The sequence below is a fragment of the Cydia pomonella genome, chromosome 12 (assembly GCF_033807575.1).
Source record: "Cydia pomonella isolate Wapato2018A chromosome 12, ilCydPomo1, whole genome shotgun sequence".
NCBI lineage: Eukaryota > Metazoa > Arthropoda > Insecta > Lepidoptera > Tortricidae > Cydia > Cydia pomonella.
The window spans coordinates 14,385,380-14,406,702 of NC_084714.1; the positions used below are offsets into that span (position 1 = coordinate 14,385,380).

The window sequence follows — 21,323 nt, forward strand, 5'->3', positions numbered from 1 at the left end:
TTTTTATGGCTTTCGTTAGCTGATAACACAATAATGCGAGTTATGCTATGTCGACGTAGACATAACACTCGCAAGGAGGAAACCGATACCGTTCCAAGTATTAGCGCATTCGTTTCTGAGTATTTTCACAAAAAACTCATTTATATTCAGTCATTTGAATTTGATAAGTAAAACTGGGTCGTATCGATGTATACGTAATACGTACTTACGCAATATGTCCTTCTTATGCTACTCTAAAACTCCAAAAGGGATTAGTGTGTTTGAAATTTAAAGCTACATATTTTGTAATTGTATCAATTAAATATTAAAATACGATTGGGTGACCGGGGGCTAAAAATAAGTAAATTAGAACTTGTCGTTAATTGCATTGTTTATATTATGATGCAACTGTCAGTTCAGCCGAGTCACGGTTGCCGATGATTGTAATTGTAATAAATCGTAAGAAAGCCAGCTGCAGTGATTAAAGAGAGCAAATGTGGAGAGTTGGGTGTGGGCGTCGCGTCGGGTCGTCGCTCGAGCCTCCGCGATCAATAAGTCAGTCGTGTATTTCCACAGCTCACAAAACACAGGCGGGTGGAATACTCAAAAAGACTAGTATAATTGTAACCTTGAATCCGTAACAACTATGCTTAACCGAAGATCGTGCTAGAACTGGGTAACCTGAATGTTTCCTCCATGGGCTCGGTCAGCAATGACAATGACACCCTTATTGTGTTTTGCCTACCTGTGTTGCCTATTTAACTTTTCATATAAGTATTTATTAGTTTCATACATTACATGTTGACTTAAGTGCGTATTTTATGATTTTAAGTGAATTTAACGTCATTAAATTCATAGGTATCGTTCGTAAAAATCTCTACTGAAAACTTTGCAATGAAATGTTAACATGACTTACTTCAAATTAGGTCCGGAAATATTACGTATCCGGTGCGAGGAGTGAAGATGATATGTAAGTAAAGGAATTTCATACAGCCTTACACACCTAGGCCTGTAAAGCGGTTGCTTTACATAAATAAAACATGTAAGTAAAGTATGTGTCTATTTGATGATTGATGATTGAAAGCCAAAACCTTATTTTGTGTTTAACGTCAAATTGTGACACAACGTCTTGGCTTTCAATCATCAACCATTTTTTCTTTCATTGCAAAATTAATTGGTGTGGTGAAAATATAATAAATACATGCTGATTTAATTGTAAATTACCTACTTTTGTTAAATATCGACAAGATTTAAATATAGACAAGATTTAAAGTTTTTATTACTGCATCATCCATTAAGTAAGTACTTATGTGATTTAACTATTATACTATAATTTAACTATTTTTCAAACAGCATGGGTAGGGCGACATATATCATCTCAGTACTATTTTGCTATTTTGCGAGACTATGGTTATAAATTTTATGGATATAACATCTGTCACCTTACCCATGCTGTTTGAAAAATACTATAAGTACGTACTTAAATAAATACTAGACTAATTAATTACATATAATAAAAGTACAAGAACAAATCAAAATTACGAGGTTGTAGGACAAATAGAACATTTATTATGTTTTTATCAGTTTGGTCAAGTTTTGTTCCCGTAAATTATTAAATTTTCTATGCAGGAAATAGGCTTCAAATACTTCCTTGTATGGTTTGAGTACAGTGTTATACATATTAAATCATAATTGACATTTCACCATGACAGATCCACGATAGACCCGATAAAATTATGATAAGTTAAAAATAAAATTGATTAGGTTTTTTGGGCTTTTCACATAGTAAAATAAAAAATTTAGTGGTATTAAATTCAAATGAGAAACAAAAAATAATCGCGACCCTGCCAGGATTCGAACCTGGAATCTTCTGATCCGTAGTCAGACGCGTTATCCGTTGCGCCACAGGGCCAGTTGAGCGAAGAGTCGAAATTATCGACTGTGTGCTCTGTACAAGTCTTTGCGGAGATTTTTTTTTTGTTTAGTAGTAATAATAATAATGTGCAGGTAATTAGAATATTAAAAAAATATAATAGTAATGATACTAATGATATGGTATTTAAGCTTATATATACACATTATCTCTGTTTCATTAAAAATACCCTTCAGTACAGTATGTCCTACTTATTTACTTACTTTATTTTGTCTTACTTATTTGTAACTATTTGAGTCTATTATTAGTTATTGTAGACTAAACAAGTAAACAATTTTATTTAGGTTCAGTATAATTTTCTAATAGTTAATTTTATTATGGCGTTATTTAGTTCCATTAGTGTACCACGGATTGAATTATCCTTAATGAAGATGTAAGTTTCAATAGTTCCATGTAGGCGTGCATGTGGATGGATACAAAGGTTTGATTAGCGCCACGTGAGCGCGGTACTAATTAGTGGACACAGAGGTCGCGTGCGGGCGCGTGGCCTCGTTAGTGCGCGCGACGCCCGCCAACCGAGTGGCGCCACTGGACTTCGTATTTGGAATTATAGAAACTTTTCATCATTAGGTTCGAAGAATTCAATACAGTTTGTGAGGAAAGTGAGATTGTTGTTGTATTTTATACTAGTACAATATAATAATAGATGTGGAAGTACCTGGCTTTCGGTTTGGCTTTTAGAAATATATTAATGAAATTATATTAGGTATGCTTTGATTTGTTTTTAAGTATAATTGATTGAATCGATCGTTTACATTTAGTGAAATGTAATTTTATTTTATGTATTCTTGTAACGTGTAAGTACCTAACCTAATTAGCTTTATTAATAAAATATGAATATGATGTCGATCCATCAAAAAAAAAAATCTCTGTAAATGCTTTAAAATATTAAAAATTCGATAGAGATATTGAAATGGAATGGAATTTTATAGACAGGAATTGAACACTAGAACCAGAGATGCGTTAACCGTAAAGTCTGTAAAGTTTAATAGGCACCATTTAAAACGAATAAATATGGTTATTTTATGCTTTTACTTTGTGACTACAATCACCGGATAATTATCATCTTTCACGTTGTGAATCTCTGCGTCGTCTGTTTGTTTTATCACATTCGAGTACTAGAAAATGATTTCTTTTGAAGAATATATTAAAACTTGGTATTTATGTAATTTTTTTGTCATTAATAAATTAATAACTACTTATAACATAAATACTATTCTATTGTAGAATTTTTAAGCATACAGGATGCCCCGTTTCTTATTTATAATCTGATGCCATACCTACTTAATTTTGTCCCAGTCAAAAAAACATTCTAAATAAATATTTCCCGGCATTTCCACTTACAGCAATATTTCATTTTTTACGATTTCCCTTGTCATGTTAGCGGGAGTAGCGGCGTCGAGCTATTTTTCATACTATAAAACTTTTCACGCAGGTCATTAGCGGCATGAACGAGTGTGACAAGGTCCTAGACCATCAACGCGTCGTCGCCTGCGCTGCGGCGGTGTCGGCTGGTCGTACTTCCTTTGTAAAAATATCGTTTTATGATTCTTAATCAAGAATAACCCGCCACTTATGAGATGCTGACAGGAGGAATTTTCGCTTTCAGTTGCTTCAGAAGTGTTACGTTTTTTGTCTATTTTCTAAAGTTATGAGAAATTCTCAAGTTAGCTGTCAAGTTGTCAACAAGGTTACAGATATAACACGCTTTCTCTAGGAATGTACTCGAGTGGCTTGTGAAATGTGCGAAGTGCGAACAGCTCCGAGCTCTTGGACGTGACTTACTTAAGGCGGGCGCTCGAGTGTTTCTAAGAGGCTCAAAAAACCACAAATAATGACTGGGTTACTCGTAAAGAATCATTAATATTTAACTATGTACATGTATGTTATTGAGTTTTTTAAGTTGCCCAATTCGGCAGAAGATTTGAAAACGGTTTCGTTTGTTTTCGTAGAACCCTAATAACTTGGAATTAATTCAGTACCTAGGTAGATATTAGCAGGAGTCCATTTCTCGAAAGGTACTAGACTGACATTATTAGTGTGTCGTCATAGAAACTCATACGATTTTAGTAATCTAGTAACATTTGTCTAACACCATCCGAGAAATAGACCCCGAGTAGTGGAGTAATTATAATTAGTTTTATCTACCGGTCGTCTTTCATAACACTTAAATACATTACATCGCCTACCTTAACTACCTATTCAATAATAAGCCCGACTCGTGTTATGTCAGTTCCTTAACTACCCCGTAAGTTAGAGGTAAACATAAAAAAGAAGTTCAAGCTACAGTTTTTTAGAAGAGGCAAATAGGTGCGAGATGCGTGGGCCGCCTGTGGGAACCACAAACATGACTCAAGCCAAACAACCTTTATGGGCATACTAGTTCCGTTCTACAGTAACTACAACCTCTTGGTATGTACCTATATCTGCAATGACAAAAATAATTTGTTTTTCTTTATTTAATAAATACAACGGTCAGTATTAGCTTTTTTATCAGACTAACGAGGAGCAAAAGTTCAATAGTAAGTACTATTTATTTAAGTAGGTCTATCTTATCTTCAATATATTTATATTATATGATATATTAATGCCGTAATTGAACCATTATTTGTCAACAATATAACCAAAATCAATCGAAGTAAAGATTCCTTTTCCCTTCACCTTTCAGCTTGAGTTAACAACATTATTTCTTTTCATATTTCAGCACATTATAAATAGGTCTTGTTTTCCCCCGAATCATAGTTATTATTTTAAAGTAAAATTAATTGAAATAGGTAATTAATAACTTTACAGTATTACTGAATCGTGTGTTAACAGGTATATATTTAATTATTTCATCATAAATAATAATTGTAATAGGCACCTCCCGATGTCAATGACCTACACGATATTGCTTGCGAATCTAGTTATACTATAACTGTTATAGTTTCGTTTATTGGTGTAGCGGTATTGAGACAAATACCTAGGTATCGGGCTCGCATGGACTCGCAATAAGGAAGCATATAGTAGGTGGCCTGCTCGAGCAGGTCATACGTAAAGCCTCGCATTACCGCGCCGGTGTCAGCTCACTGGCGCCGGAATGGCGGAATTCTTACAACATGATACTCGTCATACGAGAAATTTGTTGACAGGGAAAGATCGTGTTTGTTATTCGAACGCTGTATAATAAGACTCATTAGCATTAGATATGATACCGTGTCCAATAAATGGAGCGTTCTAATTTAGCGCCCGTATTTATTAAGTTGGTGATGTTGGACTCATCATCCCTAATGCATGCATATGTCGTTGCTTCAGTGTTTCCGCCCTTAGTACTATGAATATTAATCCATTATATTTTGACATTCCTCCCCTCCCTTTTGTAAACTTTGAGGAGAGCTTGCCGAGGGGCGTCGGAGCATCGCAGAGTTCATCTGTAAATGGTTATGTAGCTTGCACAATGTGTAACGCCATATGGAGTATTAGATTGGGACACTAGGGACATGATGCGGGATTGGTTCCAACCGGCACAACTGGCTACATTTGCGTGCAAACGTTGTTTTAGCCATTTAGGAACAACTGTTTTTGCTTTGAACTTATGGCAGCTGAACAAATGTTGTGTTTGACTGTGTAACGCTGACCAGTGCGTTTACCTCAAGTTTGACAACATTTTTGTAAGTCCTGGTTTGTGTAGTATGCTTCTCAATTAGCGTTAAACTGTATTGTTTTATTTGTATTTAATACATTAACTTTTCAGCATATACTAAAACGAATAGCCGAAGGAACCAAAGGTTGTCGTCATTGTCTATTTTTAATATTTTTCCAAAGTACAACAGATACGTATTTAGGAAAAGGGTAATATTTCAGATTCCCTTGATATAAAACTTGCGCTTTATGCTGAAGGACACCTGCATGTACTAAACATGTATAATACACTGGTAATTGAGCAACAGTATTCGTTGGCAATAAAAAAAGAAAGTATGTTCCAACATAAAAGTAATATCGCAAGAAAATCCCATAAAAATATCGTTTCATCACCGAACAGTCTTTTCCCATTACGCCGTCCATCCATTCATATCGGGTGACTTAATCAAAACGTGCACTTGTCGAGCTGAGGGGCGAATATATTCATTTCGTCCGCAATATTTGTACATTAGAGGTCTCGGCTCGCTTCGCTCCCTCCGTCTGGTCCCCTCGCTTGACTCCGAAGCCTGAACGATTCACGATGTGTTATCGTGACTGCATGGCAGCTCAACCCTGAGGCATAACCAGATCTTCAGATTTTGAACAATTATACGTAATCAAAGCTCAGATGTATACTGGTCAGCCTATGGCGAAGTGGCCGGTAAAAGTCATGAATATCCGTAACAACCGAGCTCCTCCTCCCTCTACCACGGCTAGTGACTGCGATCAAGATTACATCGAGATATCTCAGTAACGCATATCAGTAAGTAAGAATTTTAGTGCACCACATTAAGAAGCCACATTCTTCGACATCTTTAACCAGAGTATGCTCGTTACGTCCACATAAAATTAAATTAGTCACGATATTAAACTTAATCGAACATTTCCGTATAACTTGGACGAAATGTTTTGTAATGGAAATGGCAGGTCGAACGTATTTAATTTAAATAGATATTTAGTAATAAGAAAAGGTTTTATTACACACAAATATGCTGGGTATTGTAACCATACTTAACGGAAAAAATTCCCTTCGGGCTTTAGTTTTCAATCTACGCTTTGTTTTATGCAAATATATGCCTGAATAAAAACGTAGGTGTTTAGTGTTTAAATAAGTTGGTTTAAGAACCATTCAGTTAGATTGCTTCGAATGAAATCTCGTAGTAGGGGTTTGAGAGTCCAAAGAAAAGCAGGGGGCGGCACGAAAGCATTGAAACCTTAAATCCCTGGTACAGAGTCGTAATCCGGCGAGAAGTTACAGGGGTGCCAGTTGGCCGAGGCTAATGCGGTTTAGTGTTTCATTTCAAGCCGACATTGTGTTTTTATACACTGATAGTGTGTTGTCTTTGCGTTTAATCCCATTATGATAGTGGGGTTAAGCAAATTTAATGTGATAATTTGTTCTTTATGTCCCCGTTTGCTTACATACGTAAAGGATACGCAACGTAAATATAATACAATAACATTCAAAAATGTAGTCATGTCGTTAACTACGTTGACTATACTATCTACTTATATTCACAACCAGCAAGCTTGCTCCTTGAAACATTCAGACACAAAATCCTATTTATTGTACGTTACACATTTCTGTGAATCTGTCCCACTAAAAAATACATAATAAGTAAGAGTCGTGACGAATGCAAACTTCTTTTGATGTCGCAATTTATGAACGTGAATTGTCCATTTATAGAACATGATTGGCGAATACTCGTTAGTCGTCGGCGACCTCAGCCGTAGGCGACGCACGTGCACTCCTTAATGAGACCCTGCCCTGTCTGTGGCGGCCATCTCCGCGATCAATACGTTGTTTATGTTGCACCACGAAACAGATCGAGACCTGCGTAACTTATTAAGATGCTCTTTGAACAGAGATTTATAAAAACAAATGTACCTACCTGATAAAAAGTTCGCTGGACGCGTAGGCCTCTATATCAACATCAACTCTTTGATCCTATCAGATTATAGTTTAGGACTATAAAGAATAACTAAAAATTTTACAATAAAAATTTAAGGTTATATGAATACAATTGAAAAAAAAAAGTACATTTCTGAAATAAAAGCAAAAAGTTCGCAGTCGGTAGGATTCGAACCTACGCTCCCAGAGGGAATCTGATTTCTAGTCAGACGCCTTAACCGCTCGGCCACGACTGCTGATGACGAGCATGCTGAAAATATTATTTACGTCATACTTAGTGTAATCATGTGTTATGCTTATTATTTTTAATAAAGACAAAAGATTTAATGACAGCAACCAACAAAAATAATTACCTATGTAAATAATACTATAGTAAAATCTATTTAAATTAAAGTTTGACTGCCTCATGCGTACAATTTCAACTTCATATTTTATTGACCTAGTAAATATTATTTTGCTATAAAACAAATTTAATGGCGCATGAAATCCTCGTTTTGTGTGAAGCGCGGTTTTATGATTATGAACATGACAACGGAGGTAAACATGTTTAGGTAACTGCTAATCTAATTTAATCTTCGGTCGTGACAACGCGGATATGGCTTGGCTTCCAGTATCTGTGAGGTTAGCGTTAAGTTCTAATTTATTTACAACATTTATGGTGACACTCTTTGTTTTATCCGTAACTACTAACAAATTCAATGTCACCAGTCTGATTACTTTTCAAAAATCATATCTTACTCAAATGTGACATTTTATTTTCTTCATAATTAATGTGCTGCCATCGATTAAAGAGATTTTATTTTTGTAGGGTGGCCATGATTGTAGAAAATTAATTTTATCCTTTCTAAAAAGTTCAATAACAGAAAATAGCGTGATTGTTTAACTTAAATATGATGGTGAACGATCCATTATCGTTTACTGATTGAGTGATTGTGTAGCTTAGTCCTGCTCAACCTGTATATGCGTAGATAGATATATGTATATTTTATTGCGCATAATACTACTTACCCAATTGTAGATATAGATAATTAAAAAGATAATCTACGGATTATTTGAATGGGTGAATAACTATGACAAGAATTGAGACGGGGCTGTCATTAATTAAATTGATACAATATTACATTTGGTGATTCATAAATTAAATATATCTACTTAGTAGGTACACATTTGGGAGTGTGGTTGCTATGTTTAGACGTCATTAGGTACTTCTGCAGTACCTAATGACGTGGCCGAGATTAGTGAGTAGGTTAATATGGGGACGCAGGGGTTTAAATTTAAATTGCCATTTTTGTATTTTCCTTACTACACAAGTATATATTGCACTCTGTCATCGAATTGCGCTTCGAATGATGTAATAGTTGTTTATTCTACAACTTGAAAATTCAACCACGAACCAAGCGAGTGGTTCGAAAAGTGGAATCTTGAAAGTTGCGTGGGTTTTAAGCCACGAGGTTTATACAAACTATGCTACCTAGTAAAACATATAAATTTTTTACCACATTATTGCGAAGAAAATATCAACTGCAATGAATTTTTTATCACTCAAAGTCACCAGTGTCATCACTCAAAAGTCAATTAATTCTACCAGCTAATATGAAAAAACTTGCCACTCTTGGATAAAATGTAACTTTCTCATCTGTTTTTGGGGAATAAAGAGAGTATTTACGAGCTGGAGTGGTGAAAATAATGTTACCTACTGTAATATATTTTCCTTTCTCTTGAATTCTTTGCCTATTGTTCAGCAGAGGACGTGTATATTCTAATTTGATAATAATAATTATGACTGCATTATCTCTGTAACATCAAGTAAATAAATTATGCAAGTAGTAATTTCAAAACCAAGACGAATATATATTATATTAGCACAGCATATACCTGCGCATAAGTTTACATGTGTATAAGACAGGTGCAGTATTCTATGCAAATTAATGTTGACGAAAATGTAAGAATACCTAGTGCTCTGTGCTGTGTCCCTCACACGTCGTATGAACTAAGCGCTCTATATTCGGATTTCGGAGCATTGTGAGGTAATTTACATTTCATTTGCTGTCGTGGGCTTCACAAATGTGCCGCACGCGTCATTACAGGCGTTCCACTATAAGACTAAATAATTTACGCATAGTTTTATGAATTCTACAGGTCAGCTTTAACTGGATTAACGTTACATTCACGTATAAGGTGTTTTAAGTAAAAAGTATGAGCATGAGTGTCACGGCGGACGAGTCTGAGTATAAATTCTCGCCAGTTAATCCGTTTATCCGTTTTATAGTTCCGTTTGAAACGACGGACGGCGTTTATGCTTCCAAGTAATAAGCTCTATAATGCATATTCATACATTTAAGGAATGCATAAAAAGTAAATGAAAGGTTTAAAAGATCTCACAAATGGACCCTGGTAGATCCTAAAGGTAAAATATCGTTGTGGATGTTGAAATATCTTCAAATCAAATGCAATAGGTACAGTGTGCTGCGAAATTGCATGGAGAAATTATGAATGAAATCATTGATAAAGTCGCCAATGTCGCCATGCACTTTTTCGGCGGCGGTTTGAGGTACCTACTCTGTACACCTTCCTTAGAAACATGGTTTTATAAGTGACAAACTTTCTACCTATTCTAACTCTGAGTAACAGCCGTAACATTCGAAAACGCATACAATTCTACGTATTTGCCATATTTTTGCGCAATCAATTTCAAATCAAATAGTTTTCTAACATAGCTTACGGATTTTATGTGTGGCAGGGAAAAACTTTATTATGTATAACATACTAATTATACCTATAGAATAAACGTAAATGTTTGTGCATAATTATATTTGTACAACAATACAAACTTTTTCCCTGTAGTCTACAATGGAGAGATCCACAACAGGTTTACCGCGCTATCGGCATTGTTAATAATAAACAATGGGTCTTCCGTCACACGGTGTTTTATATCTACCAACCTTTAGGTACATACATACACTAGGTACTTTATAGGTACCATGGAGTTGTCTAACTAAAAGCTATGCTATTGTTCATAACATTTATCAACTCGGTACCACAGACTGACCACTATTTTCAGGTCTCTGGTCGATAACGCGTAAGTACTTACTTTGTTGTAACGAATGACAGGATCTAGTTTATTTGTGATGTATTCTCGAACATTCAATACAAACGTTTTACGATCTCAATAGGTTTTCTTTAAATCGTAATCTGAAGATATGCAACTGCGAACTAGTTAGTGTACAGGGCTTACTCACGATCCTAGGCGTCGGATGCGGCAAACGGAATGGATTTTTCAAGCTACGAAATATCAGAGAAATGTTATCTTCTGCCTTTGTAGCAATTAGCATAAGGCATTGAAATAAAGTCAGGCCAAGATAAGTTGGCAGCGATTTTGATAGCCCTGACAATACAAGTGTTATTTTAAACGTCAAGTCAAACATCTATGAAATTGTGACGTGTACTTAACACTTTCATAGGCTGGCCTATAAAATCGTTGCCAACTTAGCTTGGTCTGACTCTATTTTATTTCTGGACACTAGAACTGTATATTTTGTAACTAGGTACTGAATTTTTAATTTTGGTATATTTTATCGTCGAACCCGGCGCAAGAAACGAAGAAATTGGCTTTTTCAGTGCTCTTTTTTAATTTATACGGATTTCAAGATCACATGAGGTTGGTTCGCGTCACCACGTGTCCGCGCTCGGTAAGCAGCAGGAATAAAAGGTCTGGTAGTAGGTATGGTGTATTTATAAAAGATAATGCGGTTCTGCACACAATGCCGAGGTGACTGGGGCATCACTTCCGCTGCGCCTAACTGTATCGGAACGTGCATGCTGAGCTCATAAATATACGCAATAAGTATAAGAGGTATTAGAGGTATTTTCAGAAAATATTTTAATTTGTTTTTATTTCAAGTAGAAACACTACTATATGATTTTTTTTTCTTAGTATATGACATTTATTTCAGTTTATACGCAATAAGGTAACACTAACAACTCTATTAAAGTATGTTTGCTATCTTAAATTCTGTGTTTTGTAGCCTAGATTATTAGAGACAAGGCTTTGAGAAATGTCACTCTTGACACTGACAGAAATAATATCCATAACAAATCCAGATCTAATTTATAACCTGTTATTACAATTAGAATAAGCCTCAAGGTTTTTTCACAGAAATCTATAGATTTTTCTTTTTAATTTTGAACCTTATTATTTCATTTTGTGACATCATGTATAGTAGTATAATCATTTTAACGTTTCATAAAACTTAGCTAGGTACTCGACCTATGAGTAAACTCACTTATTATTAACAATCATTGAATCGATCTTAGCTGAATACACTTAAGCCCCGATTGAGTTACGTTTTCATAACAACAACACAATGTTAACTCAAAGCACTAAAATAAAGCATTAGCATAGCTCGTAGCAAAGTTGGGTAAACACAGGCCTCCAGGGAAATATGCGCGATGCCCTTTACACTCGTTCAATATTAAAGCGGGCGGGTTGCTCGCTACGGACACTTTACTGACTTTCAAATATTCATTACACTTTCCAAATTACTACCAGTGCCTGTGCGTTTTAAAAAAGTTTATATGTATAAACGTATATGATTTTGTATACCTATTGAAATTGATGTTTGATCATTTCACATGACCTTATTAGCAACAAAGAAGTTTTAGTCAATAAATTGAGAATGTTGTAAACTTTATTAATTGACTTACATGACATTAAAAATATTGAGGATAAGTTACTTATTTTATCTTAGCCGAGGTAACAGACATAATATAAAAAAACATAGTAGCTATAAAAAAGGTTAATCTCCAAAACATAATGTTACCTTCGGTTGCCGCCATAGTTATAAGCACACATGAAATAGAACTATTATTTAGTTTAGTATTACATATTTCAGTAGCAATAAAAATAAGTCGTAAGTAATTGAAAGATAAAAATAATTGTAACGTAGATAATACACAAATTGTAACTAAATAAGCAATCTTAAGTGCAAAGTTAGTCCACTAAAGTCATATTGTAGTATGAATAATATATAAGTTGGTAGCGTGAAAGGTTAACGAGAGGCGAGTGACGTGCCCCAGCGCTATTACCTTCATTGCCGTTCTTGTGACGGAGAGCTGTTTGGAAATAGGCTATTAATGGTACAAAGCATAAATAATGTAAATCTTCATATCGTTATCGTAGTAATACCTACAGTAAGTATTTGGCAATGTCTGTGTACTAAGAGATGATAACTGGGACCCTATGCTTCGCGAATGTGACGGAACCTAACATGGCTGCAATATAACTATGTCGCGGCCTGAAAGACCGTATGGTATTGCAATATACTTATTTGTTAGAAATGCGAAGTATTCATAGGAAATTAAACAAATATCCAATATTCTTAAATACGTAAGTATATATTTTAAATTAAATCACGTCGTGTTACTTTATATATACACTTGTACAGTATATATAAATGCGATACTTACTGTGTGGGTTAATCGGTGTCATTGTACGCGCACTTGAAGTGTTTTTTGCGATTACTCGTATGATTTTACTGAGCCACCTGCCCGCACTTGGCACCATTAGGCATAGATGGTATCGAGAAAACAATAAACGCAACATTCTTAAATCTAATCCTTTGGAATTTTATATTAGTGACACGTACACCGACGCATATCTAAGTATAAGTAGTAGATTACTTACGTAATTTAATGTATATGCGTAATACTTTACATTTAGCGTTGTGATTAATTCGAAGCTACACTGCATAAATAAAAAATGCTATCTTGATCGCGCATTGCATAAGAAAGTTAATATTGTTTAGTCCACGAATTGCGTGGCTATTGTTCGCCGCGGTTGCGTGCGGTCATCTTACAGCGGGCATTGTTGTGCTTATACAACCGCGGCGCCTTACGCCTCTCGTTTATGTTGTGCATGGCCTTAGCAAACTGAAGTTAATGTTATCCAGTGGTTTGGTGGATTTCATAATTTCATAGAACATACCTAAGGAAAACAGCTGCAAACTATGCAATTTGTAATTGAGCGTAGGAAGTGTACATATGTAGGTTACCATGAAAGTGATGAATAATTAAGACACCCCTTTCAAAATGTAACTGTAAAAACAAATGACCGAGTGCGTGACGTACTACGCAGGTTTAAGAGTTCTATTCATTCGTTTGTTACAATAAAGCAAAAACGGAACCCGAAAATTAAGGTCCTTTAACGTCGTCCCAAACGAAGAATAACGGATTGGACAGGGGGCCTACCGCGAAAATCATAATTCGCAAATTGCGGGGATCTTTCCCTTTTACTCTCACTAAGACGTAATTAGAGTGACAGAGAAAAATGCCCGCAATTGACGAATTTCGATTTTCGCGGTTATAGCCCAGTATTCATTCGCAACAGAAAGCTATACGTTTCAAAGTATGAATACAGCAAGATTGATTATTTCACCATATGACGAAGTAAACATAATGAAATCGTTTATTAAGGGATTAACTAGAACCGTTAGTGATATGATATCGTAGTGCTTCTAAGATAGTGGTCTGGCGTGTCAGGTGCGGCAGGTGTTTGCACTTGCCGGTGTGAGCGCACTAAACTGATAGTGCTGATAGCTGATACCGATAGTTACGCTTAGCTGACCCATAAACCTTTACATTGCCGTGTTATCAAACAACTACTTAGGTACTTTACGAAAACCAACCGCCATACGGCCCATACTTAATTTTGGATATTCCAAGCTTTCATAAAACTAATGATAATGGCTCTGTTTTCTGCAGACGCAGTTGAAAGGAAATGTTTTTAGTTACCGAGCGAAATTTACGAGCACATTTTTCTGTTTCTGTTCGTAACTTGCAGGCTAAGTAGCTTGGCAAATTTTGAAGTTGTTAGATTCGTCACAGTTAACGACTTTTAACATTATGTACTCTCTGGCTCCACGTAGAAGGTCAACACTGAACTAACAAAGTAAAATAAACAGCGCTTGGGTGGATGCCGAGTAAACATTACTACATGACGTCGCGTCAGGTAACGCGAACGTGCACGAAATCGCAATTAGAATTACTGTCCCCTGGAAAGCAGCAACAAAATGGCATTAGTCAAGAACGGTATTTTTGAGTAAAGACGGGAGTAATGTCGACCTAATTATATATTGTATTACCTTTTGACATGTAAAATTTGTAATTTTATCAATAAAGGAATATGAATATGAATATGAATATAATGCCGTTTTAGGGAACTGTAAAGTTATCGACTCGATATGCAATTTCGTGTTTCACGCAAATATTATAAACCTTGTGGGTCGAAATAGGGACCTACAGGTGACTGCATAGTATTTCTATTATTCTATTATTTTTTAAAACTGATCGGCGATTGGCTCTAGTTACACCTGATGGAAAGTCAAGACAGGGCCTAAGATGGAGCTCACCGGTTCAGTAGTAGCCTATTCACTCTTGCTTTAAAGAGACCGAGGTCATATTTATCAGGGAATACAGATGGCGGGAGCGCATTCCATTCTTTAGCCGTCCGTACCAAAAAAGAAGAGGCAAACCGTTTCGTGCGAATAAATGGAACGTTTACCACGAACGGGTGCATTCGCTCCCCACGCCTGGATGTTCGATGATGAAAAGGGGAAAGTGGGATCAGGTCGTACAGTTCCTGTGCGCACTTCCCGAAATGTATCCGATAGAACTCCGATAGGCTAGCGACTCTACGGCGCTGCTCAAGGCTCTGTAATTTTGGCTTGGTAGATGCGTCACCGCCAAAGAGTCTATGAGCCTGGCGCTCTATCAAGTCCACGGCTGCCAGCTGATATTTGGTGGAACCGTCCCATAGGTGGCAGTAGTATTCCATGCACGTACGAACCTGTGCATAGTATAGGGAGAGAAAATGCCGCTGAAATTCCGCTTCACCTTAAATAGGACACCAAGTTTTTTGGCAGTAGTGTTAGCCCTGGACTAAATAGTCAACCCGAAGTTTAAGTTTGATTTTAAACTTAGACCAAGAAGCTCTAAAGAGTTAGTCACGGGAAGGGACACATTTCGGAAAGTGGGAGCCAAGGTGAAAACTCCGTTTTGCGGTGAAAAGACACGCCTGTGTATTGGTGGTGTTGAATCCGACCAAGTTGGCTTCGCCTCATTCGGCCACGGCGTCCAAGGAAAAATTCAATCGTTCCACCATGGTTTCCCTTAGGGTCTTGGTGTCACCTTCGCTGGCCCTCGCGTCAGTTGAATTTAATACTTTTCTAGTGATTTAACGAATATGAATACGAATGTATTCATTTACACCGAATATCAGCGTTTTTATAAATATTCGTATTCGCCGAATATTCAAAAATTATTCGTATGTTTTTTCGAGACTCTTGAAATGTCAACTCAAGATTGATGTAGTAGGTAGAGGATAAAATAAAATAGATTCAAAGAATCAAGACAACCTATTCCAGTAGTTAGTGTCTCACAGTAACAGTAACGTCAATAAGGCTTGTGTTATAAATTTTCTTTCTTCCTCGCGTTGTCCTGGCATTTTGCCACGGCTCATGGAAGCATGGGGTCCGCTTGGCAAAAAATCCCGAGAATTGGCGTAGGCACTAGTTTTTACGAAAGCGACTGCCATCTGACCTTTCAACCCAGAGGGTAAACTATGCCTTGTTGGGATTAAGTCCGGTTTCCTCACGATGTTTTCCTTCACCGAAAAGCGACTGGTGAATATCAAATGATATTTCGTACGTAAGTTCCGAAAAACTCATTGGTATGAGCCGGGGTTTGAACCTGCGACCTCCATAATGCAAGTCGCACGCTCTTACCGCTAGGCCACCAGCGCTTCCAAGGCTTGTGTTATAATAGACGTTAACAAATATAATACATAGGTATAATATATAAATATTTATATCCATAGAAAACATCCGTAACTCAGGAACAAATATTTGCGATAAACACATATTAATGCCTTTACCAGAATTCGAACCCGGAACCCGGGGTGCTTTGTAGGCACAGTCACTAATATACTTACTTTATTCTTTGGTCACTACCCACTAGGCTATAAGTCTTTTTTCAAACTCGAAAGGTAGGCTGACACAGGTCAAAAAGCAATTATAGGGTTGTGACAATGTACATTAGAAACTATTTTTTACGAATCTCGATTAAATCTGCAAACGCCATATAATCGATTCTATTGGTTATAATTTATATTTTAAGTATACATACCTTCACAATTGGACGCGACTGAAACGATTTGACGGGAGCGGAATTGATTAGGTATATAAGTAAAGTCAAAATTGAGTTCCGTTTTATATAATGGAAAATCAACATGTTTAAATTAATCTTTTTTATTTTTATACCATAATTATGTGTATTTTGGTGATTTGAGTCTATTATAATGAGACATTCTAAGCTAAGAAGTTATGCATTTTTAGGGTTCCGTACCCAAAGGGTCAAACGGGACCCTATTACTGAGACTCCGCTGTCCGTCCGTCCGTCCGTCTGTCACCAGGCTGTATCTCATGAACCGTGATTGTGAGCCAGTTGAAATTTCTACTGATTATGTATTTCCTCAATTTCTACAAATACTAAAAACAGAATAAAATAAATATTTCTTTCCAATCTCGAGGTTCTCATCCAATCACCGAAGTTAAGCAACGTCGGTCGGGGTCAGTAATTGGATGGGTGACCGTTTTTATAGAGAATGGTACGGAACCCTTCCTGAGCGAGTCCGACTCGCACTTGGCCGGTTTTTTGTCTTATTGGGATTCAAGTTATTTTTGTTAAACAAGGTCTGAAACGTCATGGAATGAAAAAAAAAAACAAATGTCACCCTACCCTACAATACACAATACAATATTAACAATATTTATGTATATTAGTGCTAATACTATCGATTCAACACTGCTGAATAGAAGGAAATTTACATTGGAATGCTAGCAGGCCCTTCAGCGTAGTCACGCATTTCCCGTGTCGCGATTCGCTGCGGTTTCAGCGCGACGCGATAAGAACACCTGCCACCTGTGCCGTTATCACGCGGAAATGCGGTGCACCGGGATGCCAAGGTTTAGGACAATGGTATCCGGTAAACTAATGATCCCGAGAAAACAATAATTAATCACTTTTATGGTAGTACCTAATTGACACGCACGTGTGGCTTGCCAAATACTTCAACTGACCTTAGTAGAATAATCCATGTTTTTACTTATTCCAGAGATTCATGTTATTTTTTATTTAGACCGCTCTATTTATACACCGTCTTTTTATTGAATTCCATTAACTTCGAAGAAACCAAATGGCATAGTTAATTTAAAAAAATATATATATTCTGAATCTGGAAGAATCTGGAATTCCCTGGATTCAACGGGCATCAGTAATGAACTTTAAAGGGCTGTCACAATAGACCAATGCCTGGTCGACGTGGCATTCAAAGGCCCACAACCTAATATTTTACTACAATAATAATAATATTTTGTAATATTTTTATTTTTATAAAAAGTAATTAATTGTTTATAGTGTTGTTGTAACGCGGGCATTACATTTAACTCAATCAAACAATTGAAAACTGTGACATATTAATGTAGTTTCGAACATCGATCGTCCGAGATAGTACTTACGTTTATTAGCAAATGTATGAACTCGTACTAAACACTAATCAATATGTAAACAGGCCCTAAGGCAAGTGAACACGCTCGTAAGGGCCTTATCATATATAAAACAATACCGGTGTCTTTGAGAAAGTTACTTAATTTAACATCAGGGAAAAAGAAACACGGTGTAAACTTTAAGAGGTATCGATTAATATGATATATAAACTAATAAATAATTTATGATAAGGTACCTACTTTTGTAGATATCCTTAACATTAATATATGAAACTAGAGTGCAAGTGTACCGAAAAGTAAGAAAAGAAGGCAGTTAGACCGGTACGCCCTGACGCACACCTGTTTGATGGTGTTATCACTATCAGGAGATACGCTATCGTTCATCAAACAACAACATTCTTACTTCGCAGTACGAGAAGCCACTTCACTCCAAAGCTAGTTTAGGTAGATTTATGAAAACCGACCAAAAAGAAAAAGAGATGATGGCACCGATTTAAAAACCTGTAGACTGTCTTAACTGGAGACTTATCAACAAACCTGATACCTTATATATAAAATTGTAGTTTAGCATGTGCTTATAAGGAGAACAATGTTCACTCCACCAGCCCAAGCCGATAAGTTCAAATGGTGTTAGCTCTAGGTACTATTATTTTTATATCGCCTATAGTGAACTTGTTTGCTAATTGAGTAACATTTTAAAGTTTACTATTCCAGAAAAAAAAAACAAATATATTCAGTTAGAGCAGCTAAAGTTTATATATTATCCACCATGGAATTAAAAATTTGCACTCTCCACTTTGGCTTTCATTCTTAAATGTAGATATGAAAAATACGAATATACAAGTAATTTAAAATAAATCTTTTGACGTGCCTAATAGCCTGTGGGAGTTCAGTATTATTAGGTTTAATGTCATTCCGTTAATGCGATTAAATAAAGAAAAAAAAATGAAATTTAACCCGTTAATGGCATTAAATATGTGTACAAAATGCGAGAGAGTTTAAAGTGTTATATTATTAGGTTGCGGTTTAAATGCGACATGACCGTGCAGCCACCCGCTTGTACATCGGTAATATTTTTAGAATTGATAAATGATAAGAAGTAGTTAACCTAGTTAGCCGTACCGAAACCAACTTACATAATTGAAAGCTTTCCTCACCTGGCCCTGTGGCGCAATGGATAACGCGTCTGACTACGGATCAGAAGATTCCAGGTTCGAATCCTGGCAGGGTCGCGGATAATCATTTTTAATTTTAGAATTTTACGCGGGTTTTCTTTTTTTTACCTGTCTTCAATTAGCCGTTTTGTTTACTCATCTACGAGTATGATGGCTATGCGTTAATGTTTGGCGAACAAGCGTTTCATTTAATAAAGTTATAAGGTAGAGCATAATAAAATGTATGCTATGGCTTAAATGATAGAGTATAAAATGATTATGTTGAGAATTCCAATGAGTGTGTCGTCAAAAAACGTCTTTATCACTGAAAGCGGAGAGACGAATTTAGCGTATGAGGCGTGGTACTTGTTAAATTATGATTATAAACACGCAGCTGACCAAATATTGTAGTTTGTACTCGCGATAATTGGCCGTGATGCAATCGCGTGATCTCTCGGCTCCATGAGCATGACCCGTGTCAGTTTCTTACCGGCCTTTTAAAGAAATAATAAGTCTATTAAATACTTCGGGGACATGCAGTCCGTCTAAGCTAACTTTGATCGACTAGAATAGAACAATGTTAGGGAGAGTCATTATAAACGTAACATTTTCACATAAGTTGAAACATTGTCATAGCAAGTGGGATGCAGAGTTGGCTTGGCCTCACTCTAGCCGATTATTTTCATGCGTATTTATGTATGTTTTATTTGAGTGATGGTAATGTTTTTAAAGTGTTCCAGCAAGTTTGCATTGTCAATCAATTTATTTCGTAAGTAAGTATGCGGCATGCCTACAGGTCAAACGGTTTGACAGATTTTAAGATATACATCATGTGTATTCGTTGTAAGAATTAACACTTGTATAACGAATTTGCTTGTGAAAGAATAAAGACTCTAGGGCATTGCCCATTAATTTTATTAAATTAATATTTCCAATACAATAACGAGTTTATACTCGATTGTCCCGTAATATTATTAATTTTTTTCATTTATTTATCCTGGTCATAAGCTATCTTAATGGCAAATTTTAGTCAAATTTGTGTAGACGTTATTACGTTACTGGCTACCTCGACAACATCAGTCTATTCAATCAAATATACTTATATTCACCTTTATAATATTGATAAAATATAATGGTACTTACTCGTTATGTCTAAAAAAATGACATCTTGTCTTTATCTACCTACTTGTTCTTGTCGAGGCATCATTTATTAAGCCGTTAGGTACTTCTAGTTTCCCGCTGATTCATGCGACATTTATTAATAAATAAAATAAAAAAATATATTTTACAGCACATACTTTTCAAACAGCAGCGTCCGATATAATGGTATCAGCGTAATTCGTCCCATTCGTTTTTCGTTCATTTCTTATGTCCGTCTCATTCTGTGTTCGTCACTCATTCTTTATTCGTCTCGATCGCTATACGTCCCTATCGTCTTAAGTCCAATTATGTAACCTGTCTCTTTCTTAATAAGTCTTTTTCGTTTTTCGTCGCGGTCTTCCTATGACTCATTCTTAATTATTCCCTTTCGATTTTGGTCTCATTCACTTATTCGTCTCATTTTTTTTCATGCATTCGTTATTGGTCACATTCGTGATTAGTCTCATTCATTTTCAGTCTAATTCTAAGTTCGTTACATTCGTTTTGCGTCTCGGTCGCTATTTGGATCTATCTTTTTCCGTCAATCTTAATTATTTTTTTAATTATATCTTATATCTGCGCCCCCGAAAACATAGGAAACGAGTACCATGACGACTTTTACGACAAAAATACATGTCAACCATCTTGGACCCCAAAATGGTCATCATTTGTGGAATCTGCCCCCCAGAAAACATAGGAAACTAGGAAACGAATACCATGATGACTTTTGACGGCATATCAAAATCTATGAATGCAGTTATTTTTTCAAATGAAATAATGTTTATCTTGAGAAAAATTTGCTATCTCAAGTATCTAAGTCCCAGACCCTTGAGGGCCCTCATTTTTTTCCCGTCCTGTATATGTCCCCTAAACTTCAATTTGTTTATCAATTCCGATCCGGAGGAGATATGAATAGCAACTAAGACCTACGTAGTACCGGACGATTAGCGAACGTGCCCAAAAAAGAACGGAACGAGTTACCACTA

At 36.1% G+C, this 21,323-nt stretch overlaps 3 non-coding genes across 3 annotated transcripts; 1 reads left to right on the top strand and 2 right to left on the bottom strand.

Moving 5' to 3' along the window:
* Positions 1 to 1,818: 1,818 nt before the first annotated feature.
* Trnar-acg (transfer RNA arginine (anticodon ACG)) lies at positions 1,819 to 1,891 on the bottom strand. The gene has a single exon. It is a non-coding gene; the product is annotated as a tRNA-Arg (tRNA).
* Positions 1,892 to 7,638: 5,747 nt separating this feature from the next.
* Trnas-aga (transfer RNA serine (anticodon AGA)) lies at positions 7,639 to 7,720 on the bottom strand. The gene has a single exon. It is a non-coding gene; the product is annotated as a tRNA-Ser (tRNA).
* An 11,482-nt stretch (positions 7,721 to 19,202) lies between these two features.
* Positions 19,203 to 19,275, top strand: Trnar-acg (transfer RNA arginine (anticodon ACG)). Its single transcript has one exon. It is a non-coding gene; the product is annotated as a tRNA-Arg (tRNA).
* Positions 19,276 to 21,323: the final 2,048 nt, after the last annotated feature.